The following is a 21,625-nucleotide window of genomic DNA, read 5'->3' as shown; positions in this document are numbered from 1 at the left end:
CATAACCTTTCTTAGAAGAGGTAAACTTAACTGATAAACTATATAGTTTTTAAAGAGCACTTGACTGCGTAAAGGAATGCAGTAACAGGATTGAAAGCAAACATACAGCACTAGTAAGGATTAAATGAATTGTATGACCTGCTTGTGGGGAAATTATAGGATGTGGTTTTATATAAAAGTATTTATTTGTAGGTAGGATAAAATGAATTATTTGGTTTTGCATATTACACGGTACTATGATTTATGGCATCTTCCATGTATACATCTATGTATAAATTATGATCCACACTTAGGCATAGGAACAAAATAAAGAGGCCATGTCAAAGTATAAAAAAAAGTGTCACCTAATATTAATTTATATTGAAGTAATATTCTCAGTATTTTCTTAGGTAGAACCATGCTCTTCAAAATGTAAGAGATTGAAGCTCTAAATTAACAAAAACATGAGCAGACGAAACATGTTGAAAGATGATTAATTTTTGTTATCAGTGCTTTTATGAATTGAAAAGAACCTGTTAAACATTGATGTGAACGATGGGAAGAATGAGGTCTACAGTCATGTTTGGGGTGCTGTAAAGTTGGTATGTCTGCGGTACTGTAAAAAGTGCTATATTGCCATCTCCAGGAGGTTTTGTTAGAGAGGCCTCCTGCATTTTAATTGTGGGGCCTGAATTGGCCATCCAGATAATTGAGATTAAATTAAGCCTGCATATGCTTCTAGAAAAAAAATTATAGCAAATTTACCTCCTATCTCCAGTACTGTTTTAAGATGATTCACAGTTGGAAGATAGATGGCATGGAATTTAAGAGTTATACATTTTTGAACCCTTTATCCAAAAGAATCTTGGCAAATAGATACTTTTCTTGAAATATTATGGGTAAGGGAGAGGCTATTGTTCTGGTTTACCCAGCACAGTCCAGGTGCATGCCTGTGGTCCCAGCGTAATTGTTAGTAGCACCTCCATTCACTTTCATGTGTTCCGGTGTGGACTATGATTTATGGTCACTCTAAGGACAGAAAATGGTATATTGACAAAAAGAACTTGATAATTAAAAATGATTTAAAATAGTTTTGTTTCAAAAAATTGTAAGTGAACTGGAAATTTTTTGATAGATATAACTTACCAGTGGTCGGTAAACTCATTAGTCAACAGAGCCAAATATCAACAGTACAACGATTGAAATTTCTTTTGAGAGCCAAGTTTTTTAAACTTAAACTATATAGGTAGGTACATTTCTTATCAAGGTAGCGCCCGCACATGGTATTTTGTGGAAGAGCCACACTCAAGGGGCAAAGAGCCGCATGTGGCTCGTGAGCCACATTTTGCCGACTAGGGACTTAGCCTAAGATTGAATAATGAGTGAGGCACCATCAGGTTGATCTCCTGGCTAAGCACGTTCTGCAGAGGTTAGAAGAGCACTTTTCAAAGAGGCAAGGATGTCATATATACTGATGTTTAAAGACTCACACAGAATAGAATTGAGTCTGATTCTGCTGGCATCTCAGGGTCAACAGGGTGAACATCACTTCTCATTATCTTGGTTACACAGGCAAATGCAGGAAGAGTCAGGGCTCCCTCCCTAGCAGGAGTTATCTGCCTCCTGCTTCTGCATGAAAGTTGAATGCAGAAAATTCACCTGTATTCCTTCTGGGGTCTGTCAAAATGATTTTGTCTTTGAAGTGACCAATAAAGCGATTATTTTATTCTTTCTGAACCTCTTCCCAGGGAGCAACAAAGAGCAGTAAAGAAACACGTTTTTATGTTTTATTTGTACATTTAAAAAAAACTAGCTGGAGTTCTGTAGGCTAACATATGAAATATGGTTTTGTGCCCAGTGATCAAATATTGTCAGCCTAGGGAATACCATAATACCTGAGTTATACAGAAATGTCCAGCTATTGTAGAATAGGTGTTTTGGAATCAGATTTATGTGTTTATTATTATGGCATGTGGTTTAATGGAACTAGGAGACTGATTTCTGGGATCTCTTGAATGACCTGGGATAAGTCACTTAATCCATCTCTGCCTTAGGTCCCTTTTTTACTTTCTGAGGCTTAACAAGATTACGGAAATCCTCTTCTGGGGTTAAAGAAGTGAATTGCTTGCTTCTAGAGATGTATTCCCTCACTCAGCCTGTGTCTCACTTGGTAAAATAGGAGAGGTCATGGAGGGCTTTTTAAGTGCTTTCAGCTGCAGTCCCTGCCCTAAGCATAATGAGATTCAGAATGTGGACAGTTCTGGACAAGAATGTGCAGCCTATGTATAGTGGGAGGTAAGAAGGCCTGAACACTTGCTCTTCCTCACTGGAGCTGGCTAGCCCACAGGCCTGCTGTGGGCTCTAGGGTGGGCCAGCACCCTGTCCCAGGGCAGTGTTTTAAACTGCAGTCATGAGGTCTTGGCTGGCTGGTTCTGCTGTAGCATCTTCCTGATATGCCAAGGTTGTAGGTTTGATCCTTGGGCAGGGCACATACAAGAGTCAACCTATGAATGCATGGGTGGGTAGAACAACAAGTCGATGTCTTCTCCTCCCTTCCTCTCCTTTCCTCCCTCCTTCACTCCCTTCCTCTTTCTCTAAAATCAATAAAAATAAACACATTAATTAAAAATAAATAAATAAATAAATAAATAAATTGCATCCTTTTGGTGAAGATTTAAGTTGGGCCAGTTCAGCAGTGAAGTAAAACTTGATTATTTGGGCACTAGTGGGTAGGACAGTTCAAAGTGCTGAACAGTGGAATAATTTCAGTTGAGATAACTGGATTACCTTATAGTTGGTAAGTACTTCTTAAGCAATCTGGTTCAGAGAGACCATTTTAGAGGGGAGAAAAGAGCAAGTACCAAGGACAGACCCACATGTCCTTTGTATTATGAAAGTACCTTGTCTCATATAATATCCAGATTCAGTATCCACAAGTTTCTGGATCATCTGAGTGCTATCCATGGAACCCTTGAATTTCATAGTACGAGATCTTGAAGTTGAACCTATACGAATGTGAACAGTTTATGTTCGTCTTGCTGACTTTCAGTTTTAGTGGATATTAGGACATTTACTTCTTAAGATTTTATTACCTTACTCATTTGAAAGTGATTTCCTCTGGATTCTTTTAAATGAAAAACTAAATAGATAAAGACCATAATACATTAGAGCTGGAAGTAGCCTTCAAGACATTTAATTTGATAGGGTAAACTGAGACCCCCAAACAGTAAGTGCTTTGCTTGAATGTTTTTTTTTTAATGTACTTTTTAATTAAGGCATATCCATTATTTTTTATTAATTTTTTTTATTTATTCATTTTAGAGAAGAGAGAGTGAGAGTGTGTGTGAGAGAGAGAGAAAGGGTCAACTCCCATATGTGCCTTGACCAGACAAGTGCAGGGTTTCGAACCGGTGACCTCAGCATTCCAGGTCAAGGCTTTATCCACTGCGGCACCACAGGTCAGGCTTGAATACAGTTTTTGAAGTTGTTACTGTGAACTTAGCTCTGTCCTGCCAGATCTGCATGGAGGGTAGTTGAGTCTGGCAGTGGCCATGAGAAGAATGTTTTGTTTTGCTTTCACCCATTACTCTTTAATTCATTACTGCTTTTCAGTCCATCATTTAATATGATGGGAGTCATATTCTGTTTGTCAGTGCTGGAAGTTTAAGTTGGCTTCTAAAGCAAAAGTCTGCAAAGGGGCCCTGTTTATTTTCTCTACAAATGTCCCCCCCTCCACCATTAACTTTGGCAGGCTTCCAAACCTACAGACTTGATGGATGAGAACTCTGCTGGACCCCAGATTTTGTCATTCAGAGAGTGGAATGCACGAACTAAGCCATCCAGCAGAGGTAGACATGGTGTGACTCTCGTAATTGGTGAAAATAGCGTTGCTCTGTTTGGCCTGCTACTCAATGCAGAATATAAGAATCACCTTTGAGGCCCTGGCTGGTTGGCTCAGCGGTAGAGTGTCAGCCTGGCGTGCAGGGGGACCCGGGTTCGATTCCCAGCCAGGGCACATAGGAGAAGTGCCCATTTGCTTCTCCACCCACCCCCTTCCTCTCTGTCTCTCTCTTCCCCTCCCGCAGCCGAGGCTCCATTGGAGCAAAGATGGCTCGGGCGCTGGGGATGGCACCTTGGCCTCTGCCCCAGGCACTAGAGTGGCTCTGGTCGCTGCAGAGTGACACCCCGGAGGGGCAGAGCATCGCCCCCTGGTGGGTAGAGCGTAGCCCCTGGTGGGTGTGCCGGGTGGATCCCGGTCTGGCGCATGCGGGAGTCTGTCTGACTGTCTCTCCCCGTTTCCAGCTTCAGAAAAATACAAAAAAAAAAAAAAAAGAATCACCTTTGAGCCTGACCAGGTGGTGGCACAGTGGATAGAGCATCAGACTGGGACATGGAGGACCCAGGTTCGAGACCCTAAGGTCGCTAGCTTGAGCACGGGCTCATCAGGCTTGAGTGTGGGGTCGCTGGCTTGATCATGGGATCATAGACATGACTTTGTGCTCACTGGCTTAAGCCCATGGTCACTGGCTTGAAGCCCAAGATCACAAGGGGTCACTCACTCTGCTGTAGCCCCCCCCATCAAGGCATATATGAGAAAGCAGTCAATGTACAACTAAGGTGCCGCAAAGAAGAAGCAATGCTTCTCATCTCTCTCCCTTCCTGTCTATCTGTCCATCTGTCCCTATCTGTTCTTCTCTCTGTTTTTGTCACACACACACACCAAAAAAAAAAAAAAAAGAATCACCCTTGAACTTGGAGAGGCAGGTTAGGGAACAGAAAGTACACTGCAGAAGGAATCCTAAATGATCATAGCATCTTCGTAAGAACCTGTATGAACCTCAATTGACTAACCCTTCGAGTAGTGAGTTTTTTTCATGGTTGTTGACTCCCAAGAGTGTTGTTTTTTTTTTTTTTTCCAAAAAATGAAATTTGTTCCAGTTCCAGTTTTATGAACTTAAAATCATGTTTGATAACCAATTTATGGAAACAAGAACAACATACATTTGCCTTTTTTTAATGTTGCCGTACACATTTTTAAAATAAATTAATCGTACTCTGGATGGTCAGAAGGCACGAGGATGTACATTTCTTAGCTCAAAAGGCTAAGAAATGATAGTTCTGTATCTGTTGCTCTGAAGGCCTTTTCCAGCTCTCCTGTTAATCTGACAAGTACACTGCTCACAAAACTTAGAGGATATTTTATCGCTTCATATTCATTTTGAAATATCCCCTAATTCTTCTCACAAAAATTAGGAGATAGTTGATCACATCATATTCATTTTGAAATATCCCCTAATTTCTGTGAGCAGTATATTAATGGAGAGCAACTCAACCTGAGATTGTGGCTCTGAGGATGTTCAGGTGAATAAAATAAACGTGTACTGGCAGACCACCCTTGAGGAGCTGATACCAGATGCCCCTGAGAACCAGAATCATGGTGGCATAGGATATTAGAACTCCTATAAATGTTGGAACCAGAGTGGAGATCAGAAGTCATTTTACAGTGAAATCATTGAGACCCAGAGAAGGGGATACTTGTCCCAAATCCCAAATCGTTCAAATGCTTTTTGGCAGAGTCACTTGGAAGCCCAAGGTTTTCATCATTGCTTTTTATTATTTTTATATTAAGATTTTTAAATGAATGATTTTAGAAAAAGAGAATCATTGATTTGTTGTTCCACTTACCGTATTTCCCCATGTATAAGATGCACACTTTTTCAAAAAATTTGGAGTCTAAGAACTGAGTGCGTCTTATACAGTGGTTGTAGAGTTTTTTTGTGCTTTTTCGCGCTTGTTGTCTTTACGCTTATTGTTTTGCACTTGTTTCTGGTATATGACAGGGGTTATGCAATACCTTTTTCCCCCCAAATTTCCGGCCCCACAATTAAGGTGAATTTTATACATGGGGCAAATATGATATTTATGCATTTATTGGTTTTTTCTTGTATGTTTCCTGAATGGGGATCGAACCCACAACTTTGGTGTATCAGGGTGATGCTCCAACCTAGTTACCAGGCCAGGGCTCCTCATTGCTCTTTAAATGATACTGTATACCATTGTACTTTATCTTTTTGGCTTCAAGGGAACATTGGTTTGATGTCATCTATGGTGACTGTTTGCTGAGTAGATAAGTAAGAAAGGTTCACCATCCTTTTATAAATCATTTTGATAATCTGTCTTAAGTCTACCAGCTCAATGAGGTTTATGTGCCACTTTTTCTGCCCACACAGTAGTACTTTAGTGGATCTAACCTTTAGTAGTCTGAGAGAACTATAGTGTGTTCTGTGAGACAGTATTCAGTGTTCAGAAAGTCGTTGGCAGAATTGTAAATTCATAGACTTTTGGAAATATCTCTAAGATCCACAGGTTAGAAACCACTGAACTGAAACATTGAAAACATATGTGTATGCTTTTATGTAATGACAATATTTGGAGCTTTGGTCCTGAAACTTGATATTATGATCTGCAATGCTTTTAAATACGAATCATCTCAGTGCATACCTGATTGGTAGTTTAGTTTTGACCCGAAATCCATGATGCTGGAAGGACTTTAGAAGGCTGCACTGATAGCATATAAACACTTGGAAGACTGATGGATGTTCTTTTATATAGTATTGTATCCTTTCTGTCTAGCTCTTGAGGGATTGTGTATTAACATTTCATTATTCAGTCATTTACCATTTCTGATCTTAACTATCTGAAAAGGATAACCTCTACCCTAACATCCAGTATAACATATTGCTCCATCTTTTTGAATAAAAACATGTGAAACAGTTGCAACTACTTAGGAAATGTGAGTAATGCAGAAAACAGTGCATGTTTGTAGATCTTAACACCTTGTTTCCTTTTCTACCAAACACTAAAGAAAAAAAATCTGTCTGTAGGTTTGGAATACCTTTGAAAATAAAATTATTCTACCTCTGGTTTATTAATTAAGGGTGAAGATTCTTAAGATTTTCTTCTTGAAGAGATTTTCCTGTCAGCATTTGTGTCTAACATCAGAATTTGAGTATTATAGAGCTGCTAGCTGGATCTGCAGGGGGCAGGGAAGGTTAAGATATCCATGTCTGAAACTCAGTAGGCTTTTTAAAAAATTTATTGTGTTTACATAGATTCCAGTGTTGCCCCGAATGCATCCCCCTACCCCGTATTCCCCTCAGCATCTCCCTGGCCCCCCTCCCAACAACACCCTCCCCCTTCCCTTCAGGTTTATCCCATCCTATCATCCCCTTTCCCTCTGTCCTCTTTCCCTCTGGTCCCTTTGATCCCTCCTCTGTCTCCATTCTGTTCCTCAGTTCTCATTGTTCCTTGGATTCCTCAAATGAGTGAGGTTATATGATATTTTTCTTTCTCTGCCTGGCTTATTTCACTCAACATAATAGTTTCCAGGTCCATCCATGTTGTTGCAAAAGGTAAGATTTCCTTCTTTTTCATGGCCTCATAGTATTCCATTACACACACACACACACATACACACACACACACACACACACACACACACACACACACACACACGTACTATGGCTTTTTAATCCACTTGTCCACTGATGGACATACAAATTAAAACCACAATGACATACCACCTCACACCAGTCAGAATATCGCTCATTAACAAAACAACACAGAATAAGTGCTGGTGAGGGTGTGGAGAAAAGGGAACCCTCCTGCACTGCTGGTGGGAATGCAGACTGGTGCAGCCACTGTGGAAAATAGTATGGAGATTCTTCAAAAAATTAAAAATGGAACTGCCTTTTGACCCAGCCATCCCACTTTTAGCAATATACCCCAAGAACACCATACCACTAATTCAAAAGAAGAAATGCACCGTCATGTTTATGGCAACAATGTTTACAATAGCCAAGATCTCAATAGACTTTTGAAGAGACAGGTTTAAATGGTAGCTTGGCAAGAGACTGTAATACTGGGATGGAAATGGAAACAGAAAGGGAGGGTGGTTTGTTGGGTTAATCCATACTAGACTCTGAGCACCTTGAGGGCAAAAAGTGTGCTTATTTTTTTATCTTCAGCATTTGGCACCATACCACACACACACACCCAATAAACATTCATGTAGTGATTAGAGAAAGAAAAGTTAGCTGGGTGTGGATATTGGTAAAGGAAGCATGGGTAGTGGTGAAAGGTTAATGAAATTGTGCTAAAAAGGTGAAGATTTAAAAATTAGGTGGAAACCACAGTGTTTATTGATAAGCAGTCATTAAAACTATAGGTGACATAGAATAAAACATTAAGGAAAAAAATTGGGGGAAGTTGAAAAAAATTACTTATTTGACTCTGGGGCTATAATTTTATAGCTGCTATCAGGGAAAATGTTCTGCCCAGTAGCCTTAGCAGTGAATAAAAAGAATTTTTAGAATAAAGAGAAATCATCGAACTCTAATGCTCCACAGAAAGGCCAATTGCTGCCTCACCCATCTTTGACAAGAATGACATTTTATTCTCCCAAGCTATTCTAAAAATGAGTTGAAAATGTTTGCATTAGTAGGATTGTTTGATAGAGAATGATACTGTCTTATATGTCAAAGTTTATGCTAGGAAGCACCTTTTTTTTAAAGCTCTCTTAAAAACAGTGAGTATTCTTAGATTTTCAGCAACATTCATATCTAGATATCTTTGGAATAATGTGTTTTCTGATCCAGAAAGTTGAATATGTATTTCTTTTCCCATTTCTGAAAGATGTAATTTGCATGAAAGCTATTAAAGAAAAGGAGGTATCTGATTCTTATTTACTATTTCGTTCTCCTTTTATAATTATGTGTGTGTATTGAAGTTCAGAATGCCTTGTCTAAATTTTAGGATGAAAACAGGAATTAATGACTAAATTTAAGTGTGTTTTCTTCTTTGAGGAATTAAAACCCATGTTGTGGAGTTTTGTTTTGGTCATCACTCCCAATTTAAATGTCACTGTTGTTTCTCATGGCCAGAACAGCTTGTGGAGACCAGTAACATGTGTTAACTTTATATCTGAAGCCTGTCAGGTGGAATTTAACTCCAAAATGTCTGTGGGTGGGAATTCTGAAAAAGTTCAACATAGACTTTTTGGCCTATATTATACAATTTCACTTTTACGTGTATACATAAGGAAATTGAAACCATTTGGGTAAAAATATAAAAAGGAAACTCAAATTGGAATTAGTAAAATTTTCATGTGGTAAATTTCTATCAATATTTGTACCCAGCATCAAAATTCAAACAATATAATTTAAGTATGTTTGTAGGGGCATTATTCACAGTTGCCAAATGATAGAAACAACCTAAATGCCCACCAACTGATAAATGAATAAATAAAATATGGTACATACATACAATGAAATATTATACAGCCATAAAGAAGAATGGAGCACTGATACATGTGTAACATGGATTAGCCTTGAAAATGATGCTTCATGAAAAAATCCAGTACAGAAAGACTGTGTGTTTTATGATTCCTTTTATATTAGATGCCCCAAACAGGCAAATCGATTGAGATAGAAAACAGATTTGTGGTTGCCTGGGCTGATGTGTGTGGGTGAATGGAACGGAGCAAGTGGCAGTAATGGCTAATAGGTATGAAATTTTTTTCTGTGGGTAATAGAAATGTTCTGGAAGTAGATAGCAGTGATAGTTTCATACCTTGTTAAATATACTAAAACCCAATTAATTATATACTTTAAATAGGTGAATTGTATAGTATGTGAATTGTGTATATTTATAGACATAGATATAGATACAGACATAGATATATTGATATAGATATAGGTATATGCTTATTTATATTTTAATTTTTTTCTTCTTTTCCATGTGAGAGGAAGGGAGTTAGACACTTGTATGTGCCCTGATTGGGAACTGCCTGGAAACCCCCATCTGGGGCCGATGCTCTGCCCATCTAGGGCCCATGCTTGCAACTGAGCTATTTTTAGTGCCTGAAGGTTCCATGGAGCCATCCTTGGTGCCTGAGATGATGCACTCTAATGCCATGGTTGCATCATGATTGTGCCATGGTTGTGGGTGGAAAAGAGAGAGAGACAAAAGGGGGAGGGGGGATGGGTAAAGAAGCAAATGTTACTTTTCCTTTGTGCCCTGCCTGGGAATTGAACCCAGGACATCCACATGCCAAGCTGATGCTCTACCACTGAGCTCAACCGACCAGGACTATTTTTAATTTTAAAAACAATATTTTAGTCGCCTTTGTATTGCCCATTCACTTTTGGAAACTAGTGAATGTGGTGTCAAAAAAGGCGTAAACTAAACGCTTTGCAGCCCTCTTCTTGCCCTTGAGTAGTTTGATGTCTTTGGTGTAGGAGCTGCGTGAGTGACAGTTCAAAACAACAACAACAAAAAAAAAAAAAACCCCAATATTTTAGTTTTTGATTTTAGAGAGAAAGGTTTGGGGGAGGAACAGGAAGCATCAACTCATAGTAGTTGCTTCTTATATGTGCCTTGACCAGACAAGCCCAGGGTTTTTATTTTTAAGAGGTTAGGGAAAATGCCTGTTGAATGGCAAGCTACATGTCTAGCAGTATATTGCTCTCATGAATTTCCAGTTTGCAGTTCTCTTAAGGGCTAAAGTCAGGGTTTACCTCATTGATAAGGGATAGACAAATCACAAACTGGACCGTAGGAGACTAGTCCTTCCTGAACTCTAGTCAGTTACGTCTGTAGTACCTTGGGTGAGTTCATCCACATTTGTGGGAACTTCATTTCATCTTGTATAGATTAAGGATATTAGATCTCAAGATGATGGATTTCTTATAGTTCTTAGTGGTTGGAATCTTTGACAGCATTTGATTCCATGCATTTTACATGCAACCTTATTTCACTGTTTTCCATCTCTGGAGAATAAAGGGGTGATGTTGGGAAGTCATATCCCTTTTATAATAAAAATATTATTATTTAGGGGAAAGGTGAGAGAAAAATGGCTTGTTTTATACTCAGTTTGGGCTATAATAAAGATACCGTGGACTGGATAGCTCAAAATACAGAAAATTATTTTTCCAGTTTTGGAGGCTAGGACATCCAAGATCAAGGTGGTTGGCAGACTCTGTCTGTTGAGAGCTTCTGTAGGCTCTTTTATAAAGGCACTCATCTCACTCATAAGAGTTTCAATTGCATGACCTAACCACTTCCAAAAGGCCCCACCTTCAATACCATCACATTGGGGATTTAGAATTCAACATGTATTGTGAGGTACACACAAACATTCATTCTATAGCAAAGCTATACATTTAAAACAAACATTATTTCTTAAACCATTGGGTGAGGGATGCATGTATGCTTAATTTCTATTCCTGAACCATGCTGGGTATTGACAATGACTTACTCAGGTGCTCCTTGGCCTCTCTGCCATGGCATTCTCAGCACTCATACCCCATATTTCTGTCAGAACAGCAATCCATCACTACCCCTCGTTTTACCAAAAGGAATCACCTGCCTCCCTTCTGCCCTTAGCCTGGCTATCCCGACTTGACTTACCTGTTCTTTATAGTGGGAGACAGCTATGCAGCAGACAGGAGTTTGAGGGGTCCCAAATCACAGCAGCACTCATTCATCACTCAGAGAGGAAACAAGGAGTTTACAATCTTTCACTGAGAAGTCATCCTTGTGTCAGTTTTCATGAAATAAATATTGTGTGAGCCATCACAGAGGGGCTGTCTTTAGGACAATCCTCACAGAGGATGTTTTTCCTTTCAGAAATGCTTACAAGATGGTAATCTTTTTCTCTCTTGTTTAGCAAGACATTACTCTGGTTCTTTCAGTGTCTGATCTTGCTAAGAAGTAGGAAATATTAAGAGGACATTGTTCTAAAGGAGTGATCTTCGGATATCAGTCCTAAGTGCCATCTATGACCACACATATGTCCGTTTATAAAATATCCTATGAGACTTGAAACAGTGATAGGTTTATATCAAATTAAGTCTCAAAACCAAGGCCATTAAAATTAAAATTTTAAAACTGCTCTTGCATTTTGAAATGTCACACATTTGTACTGTGTTTGTGTTACATATATGTTATAGATATTTGGTGAGATTTGGTACACCGGCATTTTTAGAATGAAAATTTGAGCCACTGAGCCACTGTTTTTTCCTACCTTTTCTCTGTTTGTTTTCTTCAAGGTTTTTGTTAACCATTATTTTATGTGATTTGTTTTGGGCTTGCTTCCTTACTCAGAATCCTAATTTGTCACTTGTTCTATTTCACAAGAGATGAGCAACTTTTGCTTTTGAGTACTCTAATGTAAAGGATAATGCATGATACAATTTATGCAGTTTGTTTTTCCATAAAACTTTTCCAGGATTTGTCTTATTTAATTTCCCCAGAGCACTTTGAGACCAGCAATGATGCCTCTCTGGTGTGTGCAGTGGCTTGTTTCAAGGCATGGCTTTCTCCCTGGATATTTCATATGTGTTTCCTTTGCAAAGCACAAGATGTCTTGAGAAAAATAAAAAAACAATAAAAAACACAGTTACTAAAGTCTCTTATGTGGGAAATATGTGTTTGAAGAAATAAATAAGACAATTTTGAGAAATAAACCTTATTTTCATGTTTACTTAACTCTTCCAAATCTTCTGGGATTATTTTTGGTAATATGAATCATCTTTTTGATGTCTTCTGAAAAGAAAAAAAAGCCTTGTTCCATGGATTAGCTCTTTGCTCAGTTGTGCCACTGGCAAGGACAACACACTTAAGTGGAAGGGAAATGAATGTTTTTTGGGGGGAGGCACAAACTCAAAGGGCCTAAATGTATATAGAATAAGCCAGTCTTCCTTAATATTTCACTTTATTGATCTGCTCTCTCTGAACACATGTTGAACTTTTGTGAAGCACTTGAGCTACAACTTGTAATAACTGTTGACTTTACACTTGTGGCTTTAAAGTAATGTTATCTTGCTTTATATAATAAGGGAATATTTCAAGTAAGAACAATTTTCAGATAATTGTCCTTTCACATACTAGCAGACTTTTTAAAATATTCTTAACATTTCAATGGAAATATTTTTGAAATATTTATACCTCTGCCTTATTAAACAGAAGGATAAAAACCATAATCAGTTAAAGAAGACGCAGGGTCATTATCATGAAAATTATGTAATAAATGACACTAATGCAGTAGGACCTTTTGATTTATGAGGGACTATTTGCCCCTGGATTAAATGGACCCAGACTCTTCTGCTGCTGTTGCTTCAGCTTCCCTTTTTTAGCTGGCACTTCTTCTGTCATTGATGTGGGTTTACTCTTTGTCCTTTTTAACTCAGGGAAGAATTAAATGTGTAGAAATCAGACAGAAGAGTTGGTTAAATATGCAACTGTAATATTTTTGTGCAAAATAATGTCTATGTCCCAGAGGGTGGCTCTAAAATTCTACAGCAGATTTCACAGATTTAAAATATTTCTCCTCCCCTCCCCTCGCCTCCCCTCCCCTCCTCTCTCAGACCAAGGCTTTTCTTGCTTTCTGGGTTGTCCCAGAAGCTGGACCAGTATATAAGTGAGTCATTGCTATACTTCTGAGGTTACTTATTGAATAAATTTAGTATATCAGAAAGCTATAAAAAGAATACATTTAAAGACTTACCATATGTTTTATTAAAAGAAATAATATTCCTGCCCTGACAAGGTAGCTCAGTTGATTAGAGCATTGTCCCAGAGTGCAGAGGTTGCTGGTTCGATTCCTGGGCACATGTGGGAACAGACTGAGATTTCTGTCTTTTTCACTCTCCCTCTTCTCTCTCTAAAATCAATCAATCAGTAAAAGAGAAATAATATTCCTATTTTTATACTCTGAACTTTAATTTATTTTCTTTTGTACCACTTCTTTCAAATAATCACCCTAGTCCTTTTATCTCCTTTGTATGGATAGTACACAGTAGCATAGGTACACGATAATACTTTCTGTTGTGTTTTTAGCATTTCCATAAATTTTATCTTCAGGATCCTCTTTATTCAAATGCATTTTCTCCTTGCACTGACCACCCCACAAGTGCTGGTTTATTACAGGAATACGACTTTTCTCCTTTGCCAAAATGTTTGGTTTTCTCTCTTCCCCATAGGCTTCAGTTTTGTAAATGTGCAGTGATTTCACTTTTATTGTCTAGTTGGCCAGCCTACTTGATATGGAAATGAGTTTTACTTGTTTTTACTTCCCAGGGTCCCTCCTGGAACCCTACCTTTATGAATAGGAATCACATTGACAAGCACCAGTCTCTCAGGACAGTGGCTGTTTGTAAAGACGGGCTACACATGTTGGCCAAAACAATTTCACCCTCGAGTTACTTCAAAACTGGCTGGTGGATACCATCTGGTCCCAGTGATTTATTATCTACTCCTGGTTTGTTGATTAGATGTGGAGCATCATGTTTACCACTATTTGATCCTAGTACCTCTTACCTGCTGACTTCAGAGTTCTGGTTTGGGAATGCAAATTCCCTTAGAAGACAAAGGATTCATTCGAGTCTATGGACCATCTCCTTTTTAGTCCTGTGACTGTGATTAAGTAGGTCCTAGGATGCTGTAGATGGCTTCTTCCCTTTGTGAAATAGCCTCTTAGTCTATTGGCTTTGCATTATCTTGGAAATTTGTTCCTGCCCGATTTTTATTTTGTGTCTAACATGCTGTGCTGTATGGTTTTTCTCCATTCCCATTCTGGATTAAGTCCCCCCTCCATCAAAGGCAGCCTTATTTCTTGTCATTCTGCCTCTTAGCCACACTGAAGCCTCTCTTCTCTCTCTCCAGCCCTCTCCTTAAAATCCAAGTACTTGGGAGCACTTACTCTGATATAACAGTAGGAAAGGTTGTTTTTTTTTCCCTTCTCTATTTTTAAATCAGTCTCTAGGCATGTTGTATGTTTACTTTTTGAACTCTTTCTTTTTACTCTAATAATACCTGGTATTGTCATAGCATCTTACTCTAAAATAGAAAACACACATGGGTTTTGAACTTTTTTCCCTCTTTCATCATGTCAAATCTAACAGTGATGTGATCACCATTTCATATTTTTATCTAGTTACTAGGTGCCTTAAGTCCAATATACTACTCAGGACCAAGACGAGGGTCCTTTCGGGACACTTCTTCTGCCCCCCTCCCTGTGTAGCCCCCACACCACTCATAGAAACACCAGTTCAGGAAGCACTCATTTTTCATCTCTCCAAAACTTCCCTACACATCTTGGCAGGTATTCTAATGAAATTTTTTCCCTCATTCATGTCTGTGAATATTATGCACAATTGTCAGGGGGAAATGAAGGAAAGTCTATGGTGCCAGTCTAAAACCTAATAGAGGAAGACCTATCTGATGGAAACACTTAAGAAATAGACTGTGGGGAAGTGTCAGGTGATAAACTGAAATGATCTGAGACTGATATACTCTCATCAGCAACATAAAAAAATCAACACTTAAATGCATCACAATTGTGCAGGGAGCTGTCATTACCATCTTTGTTCTCCCTCCCTTTGATGTGGAAGGGAACAAACTCCCTTCATCTCAGAGTGCCTTTTTAAAAAATTTGACATACATTTTATCCTCAGATATTCTAATAATTGCTCAATCATCCACCTTTATTGTATAGAGCAGAGTATTCTTTCAACAAAATGATTGGCTGTTAAGAAGGAACTGTCATTTGTTAGGATAGTGCATTGACTTCACAGTGCATACTCTAGGCACACAAACTTAAAGGAGGCAAGAAACCTACTTATGTAAAATTACTGCTGTCTTAGTTTAATCTTTTGAATTGTGTTCACAAGGGCAGGAATTCTAGAACACAAGACACAAATTTGATTGCTCAAAATATTAGGGTGGACTCTGTAAAATTGCTGATTTTGATCTTTTTTACTTAAAATAATGGCAATTTCATGTGAATCAGCCTTTCTTACATTTTTATTACTCTCCCTGGTCATAACAGAGCCATTTCAGAACTAAAGAAAGGACTCTAGACAAACGCCTGAATGATAATGCTATGGCCTGAATTTTTACAAAGGGCAGTTTCTGTTTCATATTTTGGCTAAAGAAATTTATGTTGACATTTGCTCTGTAATTTTTAGAAATAAATACTTCCTAAGACTTATAATAATAGTAAATAGTAGTAGCAGTTATAACAATAAGAAAACAAAAGCACTCTTCATTTGATTACTGTATTCCCCCATGTATAAGACGCGCCTTAATTTTGGGGCCTGAAATTGGGGGGGGGGAGGGAAAGTATTATATAAAGTCATTGAACTCAAGTTTTATTCATCTACAACGAGTGGAAAAACAAGTATGAAAAAGCAGGAAATGCAAGTAAAAAAACTACACTGTATAAGACGCACCCAGTTTTTAGACCCCACATTTTTCAAAAAAGCTGCGTCTTATACATGGGGGAATATGATAAGTATAGTTGAACACTTAAGTATAGAAAGTATTCACCTTCTGAACAATATGCAACAGCTTCAACATCAGCATTCATTATAATAGCCACTATTGAATGATGCACTATCTATATTTAATGCTTCCAAATGACTTTGAGGTAGGCCCTTTTTGTCCTCATTTTCCTGAAAACAAAGTAGTCTCAGAAGTGTAGAGACTGACGCAAAGTTGCATAGCTAGTTAAGAACAGAACTCAGTTCAAACCCAGGCCTGTTTAATCACAAAGCCCTTATGCTTTCCTTACGACATGGTGCTGCCCTACCTCAAAGACTTTTGCACAAGTACTGAGTGTACTAAGCATTTCTGTTCTCTTCATTGAGATTTCCGCTTGTCATGACTTTGTATTAAGCTGGTATGACTGGGGAACCTTGGTGATGTTGTGTAATCTGAAGCTCTTGGTCCTTGAAGAGCTTGCCCCTTCCTTTTCTGAACTGCTAGTCACTGAGCTGGATATTCATTCAGGATATTCAGGTATTTTGTATGCTATCCCGGAGCTACCAGATTTGTCAATGCTGTTAGGAGTTTTAACCAATAAGTAAAGTGCATCATGATTTCTTAACACAGGCTCATTTTGTAATAATTCTTGACATGATTTCTGTTTATATTTTCAGCCACAAATCATGGCACCATGAAGGTTCATCTTACAGTAGTGAACCAATGCCCTTGCCCTTTTTAAAGAAGAGCGTGTCTCATCCTACCCATAACCATTGGTCATTAGGCCAAATGGAAGTCCAGACTTGTGCTACCAAGCACCTCTTCAAGTACATGTTGATGAAATATGAGAGAACTGTGGTCCTTTTCTAAGCATATTTCATTTTAGTGTTGTCATTCTATATGATTGAATTGTCCATAGTAGAGTTAACCTTGTGTTAGGTTAGTTGGTCTTTTTGTATTGGACTGTGTTCATTGGCATATATTAAAAATAGAAACACCCATGCCCTTCCCCACCAAAAAAAAAAAAAAAAGTATTCCAGATAGCCAGGTTGGACTGGTTCTAATTTAGGCAATTCATTTGCAAAAATCGGGATTTTTAATAGTGAATGTTTATTTTGCTTCAGCTTTTCAAATGTTCCCCTCTCCCCAACTGAAACTGATTCCAGAAAATGACTTTTTTTTTGTATTTTTTTGAAGTTGGAAATGGGAAGGCAGTCAGACAAACTCCCACATGCACCCGACAGGGATCCACCCAGCACACCCACCAGGGGGCGATGCTCTGCCCATCTGGGGCGTCACTCTGTTGCAACCAGAGCCATTCTAACACCTGCAGCAGAGGCCACAGAGCCATCCTCAGCGCCCTGGCCAACTTTGCTCCAATGGAGCCTCGGCTGTGGGAGGGGAAGAGAGAGAGAGGAAGGAGAGGGAGAGGGGTGGAGAAGCAGATGGGCACTTCTCCTGTGTTCCCTGGCCGGAAATAGAACCCGGGACTCCTGCACGCCAGGCCGACACTCTACCACTGAGCCAACCGGCCAGGGCCAAAAAATGATTTAAAGTCTGGCACTGTGGTAATGTGTGTGCTCCTGTAACGTTGGATGTAATTTGGCATTATGCCATCTTGACTTAGAGTTAAAACATAAGTTTAGGTAGATTTTATGTAAGTGACCTTACACTATTTATTATCCTATGAAAGAAATAGAATTAAATGAGCTATTCTCTGTTCTTTTATATTTCTATTTACCAATACTTGTTTAAGTACATTAATATATTTTCTAATTTAAATGGATAAGCATAGCACTGCCAAGTGTTAATCTTTCAAACAAGACCAACATTTAAATTAGTTGTCCTTTGTTCTCATCCTAAAGACAATTTGAAAATTGATTGCCACAGGGAAAGGTTTTGGAGGATGGATAGAAAAGGTAAAGGGGAATATAGTCAATAATAGTGTGATAACTTTGCAAAGTCACAGATGGTTACAAGACTTAGAATGGTGATCATTTTGTGAGGTATATAAATGTTGAATCACTCTATGCTGGCCACCTGAAACTAACATAATATTGCATGGAAAGTATATAAAAGTTTTTTTTTAATTGCCTCTTGTTGGTTACTGTGGGATCAGGAGAAACTAGGAATTTGTGCAATATCTGTGTGCCTGCAAGGTTACTTTATTTTCCTTTGAAGTACATTTAAGTATACTCTTAAAATATACCCTAAACTACATGATTATTCATTCTCCACATAGGATAAAAGATCTTGAAGGAGAGGAGCTGAAAACAAGTATATTACAATGAGTTCTTTTCTGGCGAAAGGTTCTGGTATGAAATTGGGCTCTTAAATTTTCCAAAGGAGGCTGTATTTACTGCCTTGAATTTCTAAGAAGGGCCATTTTAATAATTTTTGCATCACATCAAAGACTTTTCATAATAGTTATAGTCAATAATTGCAGCAATAATGCTGTGTGCCATCTGCGGACTCTGTGTAATGGAAACTCTAGAGAAAATCATGTCCCTTTGCTTGATGGGAGTTACTCTGGAATCTGTGACTCTAGTGCCAGATTGCCACTGGCATCAGTTTTAAGTGGCCCTCCCACTACTCAGCCCTGGGTCATATACCATCTTTGATTTCTCTCTCCCTTGGCCTTTTTCTCTTCAGTTCTTTCTTACTTCTGCCCTTTAATGGCTATAGTTCTGAATGTGCCTCCCTTGTGATTTTTGTTAATCCAGAAGTAGCTGATGGGCCTTGATGGGTCACATTCTGGGACTGGAGGAGTAATTGGAACTTCTTTGGGCTCAAATATTGACCAAATGAATTGCTTTATAAATGAGCAGTTGACCCACGACCCAAAGATTTACAGAAGGCAACTTGGATATTGAAATAAGCACCCGTGCATCCAGTTGCTGTAGGTCACAGGAAGCCCTCTGATACTTTAAATTTTGAACTTGTCTTCTGGCTATATTTCTGAAGCTTTGTTACCTTTTTCAGGTACTATTGACAGATAATATCATTTTACAATGATTCCATTGTTACCCCTATGGCAGCAAACTTCATTCCTTCTTAGAAGCTCAAATTAGAATGGCCTCTGTTTTTTTTTCATCCCTGCCCAAAGCAAAAATGGTAACAGGCAGTCCCTTCATTCTTGGTTATCTGACATTTCTGCAATAAAGAGGGTGAGGCTACCTCCAATGCACTAGCTGCTTTGTGAAATATTCATATCTGTCTCTGTGGCCCTGGGTTGACTCAGAGGCCTCTGATCTGGCAGATCTGTACCTGAGAATAGTCAGGAATGGCATAGGCCTGTAGGGACCTGCATGCAGAGCAAATGACCGGTTTCTCTCTTTTCCTTGTCACTTACTGGCAAAGAGGGAATCATTTTTTCATCTTCTGTGAGGAAGTAAATGTTTTATGTCATAAATAATTTATTACATTAATACTTTCATTTAGTGCCCAAGATCTGCCTTTATTTTCCCTCTCTGATACTAAAGAAACTAGAACAAAATGGTAGGTGGCTGGCATGGGAGCCCATCTCAAGAATTCCCTAAGTGATGCCTTACATTTAACTTCAAACATCTTTTTATTGGAGTTTCAGAGTCCAGAAAAGACAGGGATTATTCCTAGTGTGACAGAGAGGAATTGTGTTGTATCTCAATTCCTTCATTTTGTGGTGTGTCAGTCACTTGAGTGCTTAGAAGCTCCTTCCCTGATACCTCAGTTGTAAACATTGAATGGAGCCATGCCCATGATTTATTGACTATTGGAATATAAGTTTAGGGAACCTCGTCATCAAGTGAGCACACTTAGAGACTAAAAAATGAAAGCATTGATATCATCTGAAATTAATTTGAATGTTTAGTGACCTTATTTGTCAAGCCAAATAACTAAAAAGCATTTGTGTGAGAAGTTTTTGCTTTGCTGACCAAGCAGAAGAACTAAATCCCCAAGGAGTTTGCTTCTTCCCCTCATCGCAAAATTTTGTTTTGAGTCCAAGTTAATGTTTTCTGCAGTTATGGATGACATAAAAAATGGGCATGATGTGTCTTGCAACATATAGGTTATATATGAGTGTGCAACGTATAGGTTATATATGATCTCTCCTACTTTTGTCCAAAGGTGCCCCCTAAGGCACATCTGTTGAAGTCCCAGTGTGAGAAGCATGGGTTGGCTGGATTTGCCTGGGATAGTTTCACTTTTCCTCCTTCTTTTGAACTTCAATTGTTATAAGATAAGATCAGCAAGCCTCAGATATCTGTGTGTGTGTGTGTATTCAGGTTATAGAATAAGAAGGAGAGAGAAAAAGCCTAGAGAGCAACGAAAACATGTCTGTTTATTTTATAACTGCAAAAGGGCAGACCAAGCCTTTTGTATTTCTGCGCTGATGAATGGTATCTGGTACAAAACAGGCACTTGGCAAATACTGCAGCACCAACAATGGTTTTGTGTATGTGTGTGTGTGTGTGTGTGTTTCACGTCAAATGTTAGTTTGGAGAAGTAAATCAATTTTTGATTTAGACTTGGGGAAATTTTCGGGCAGGGTACCATTCCCAGGTAATCTCTTGAGGTGGACTGGTTGAAGCAACTAAGGCAAGATATAGTAAATATACTGGATTTTCAAATCCCAATGGACAAATCAAATGTAATTAATCAACAGGTCTGATCTGTAAGGAAAAATTATGAAAGGTGATACTGGGAAATAGCATGGTAGCAAGGAGCTAGTCAATTTCTATTGGGATAAATCCCAATCAGACCTGGGAAGTGTCACGTATCAAGCCAAGGAAACTTACCTAGCATTAGCTAGCATCACCACAGAATTGTGAGACTGTTCCATCAAATATTACGAGTGACTCTGAGACAGGAAGCAAAGGGTAGGTAGGGATAAATGAGATAATTCTCTACATAGCTACATTAACATAGTGATATTCTCTCCACAATTAGGACTGAGACAAATTTTGCTTAAAACTCCAGTCAGTGACCTGGAAAAGGAAGTATACATTAAAAACTACTTTTGTCAAAAGTTTTATAAATAGTAAAGTGCCCATTAAGTGAGAATAAATTCTAGGCTGTGTCCTCCTAGGGTGGCAGGCCCGGATGTTAGAGTACAAGATAATGGCAAGGAGAGGAGATTTTTGAAGGTCCAGGGAATTCAGCTGTGTAAAACCAGGACACTGCCCCTCCTCCACCTACCTGTGCAAATATTCAGAAAGTTTTTCTTTCATGTTATAAAAATGAACTCCTGTTAAGCTGTGGCTCATGGCCATCGGTACTGAGACTTAAGAATCCTTCAATGGAGAATTGCATACAAGTAAGCAGTAACTTACCACTTTAACGG

The 21,625-nt window shown here is 38.7% G+C and overlaps 1 protein-coding gene and 1 non-coding gene across 2 annotated transcripts in view; both read left to right on the top strand.

The window, feature by feature from the left end:
- Positions 1–21,625, top strand: part of GPC4 (glypican 4) — a 121,403-nt gene that overhangs the window by 47,493 nt on the left and 52,285 nt on the right. The window lies entirely within an intron of this gene.
- LOC136386637 (small nucleolar RNA SNORA13) lies at positions 10,160–10,297 on the top strand. Its single transcript, XR_010747998.1, has one exon. It is a non-coding gene; the product is annotated as a small nucleolar RNA SNORA13 (small nucleolar RNA).

The sequence above is a fragment of the Saccopteryx leptura genome, chromosome X (genome assembly GCF_036850995.1).
Source record: "Saccopteryx leptura isolate mSacLep1 chromosome X, mSacLep1_pri_phased_curated, whole genome shotgun sequence".
NCBI lineage: Eukaryota > Metazoa > Chordata > Mammalia > Chiroptera > Emballonuridae > Saccopteryx > Saccopteryx leptura.
This window is presented reverse-complemented; position numbering and strand designations above follow the sequence as displayed.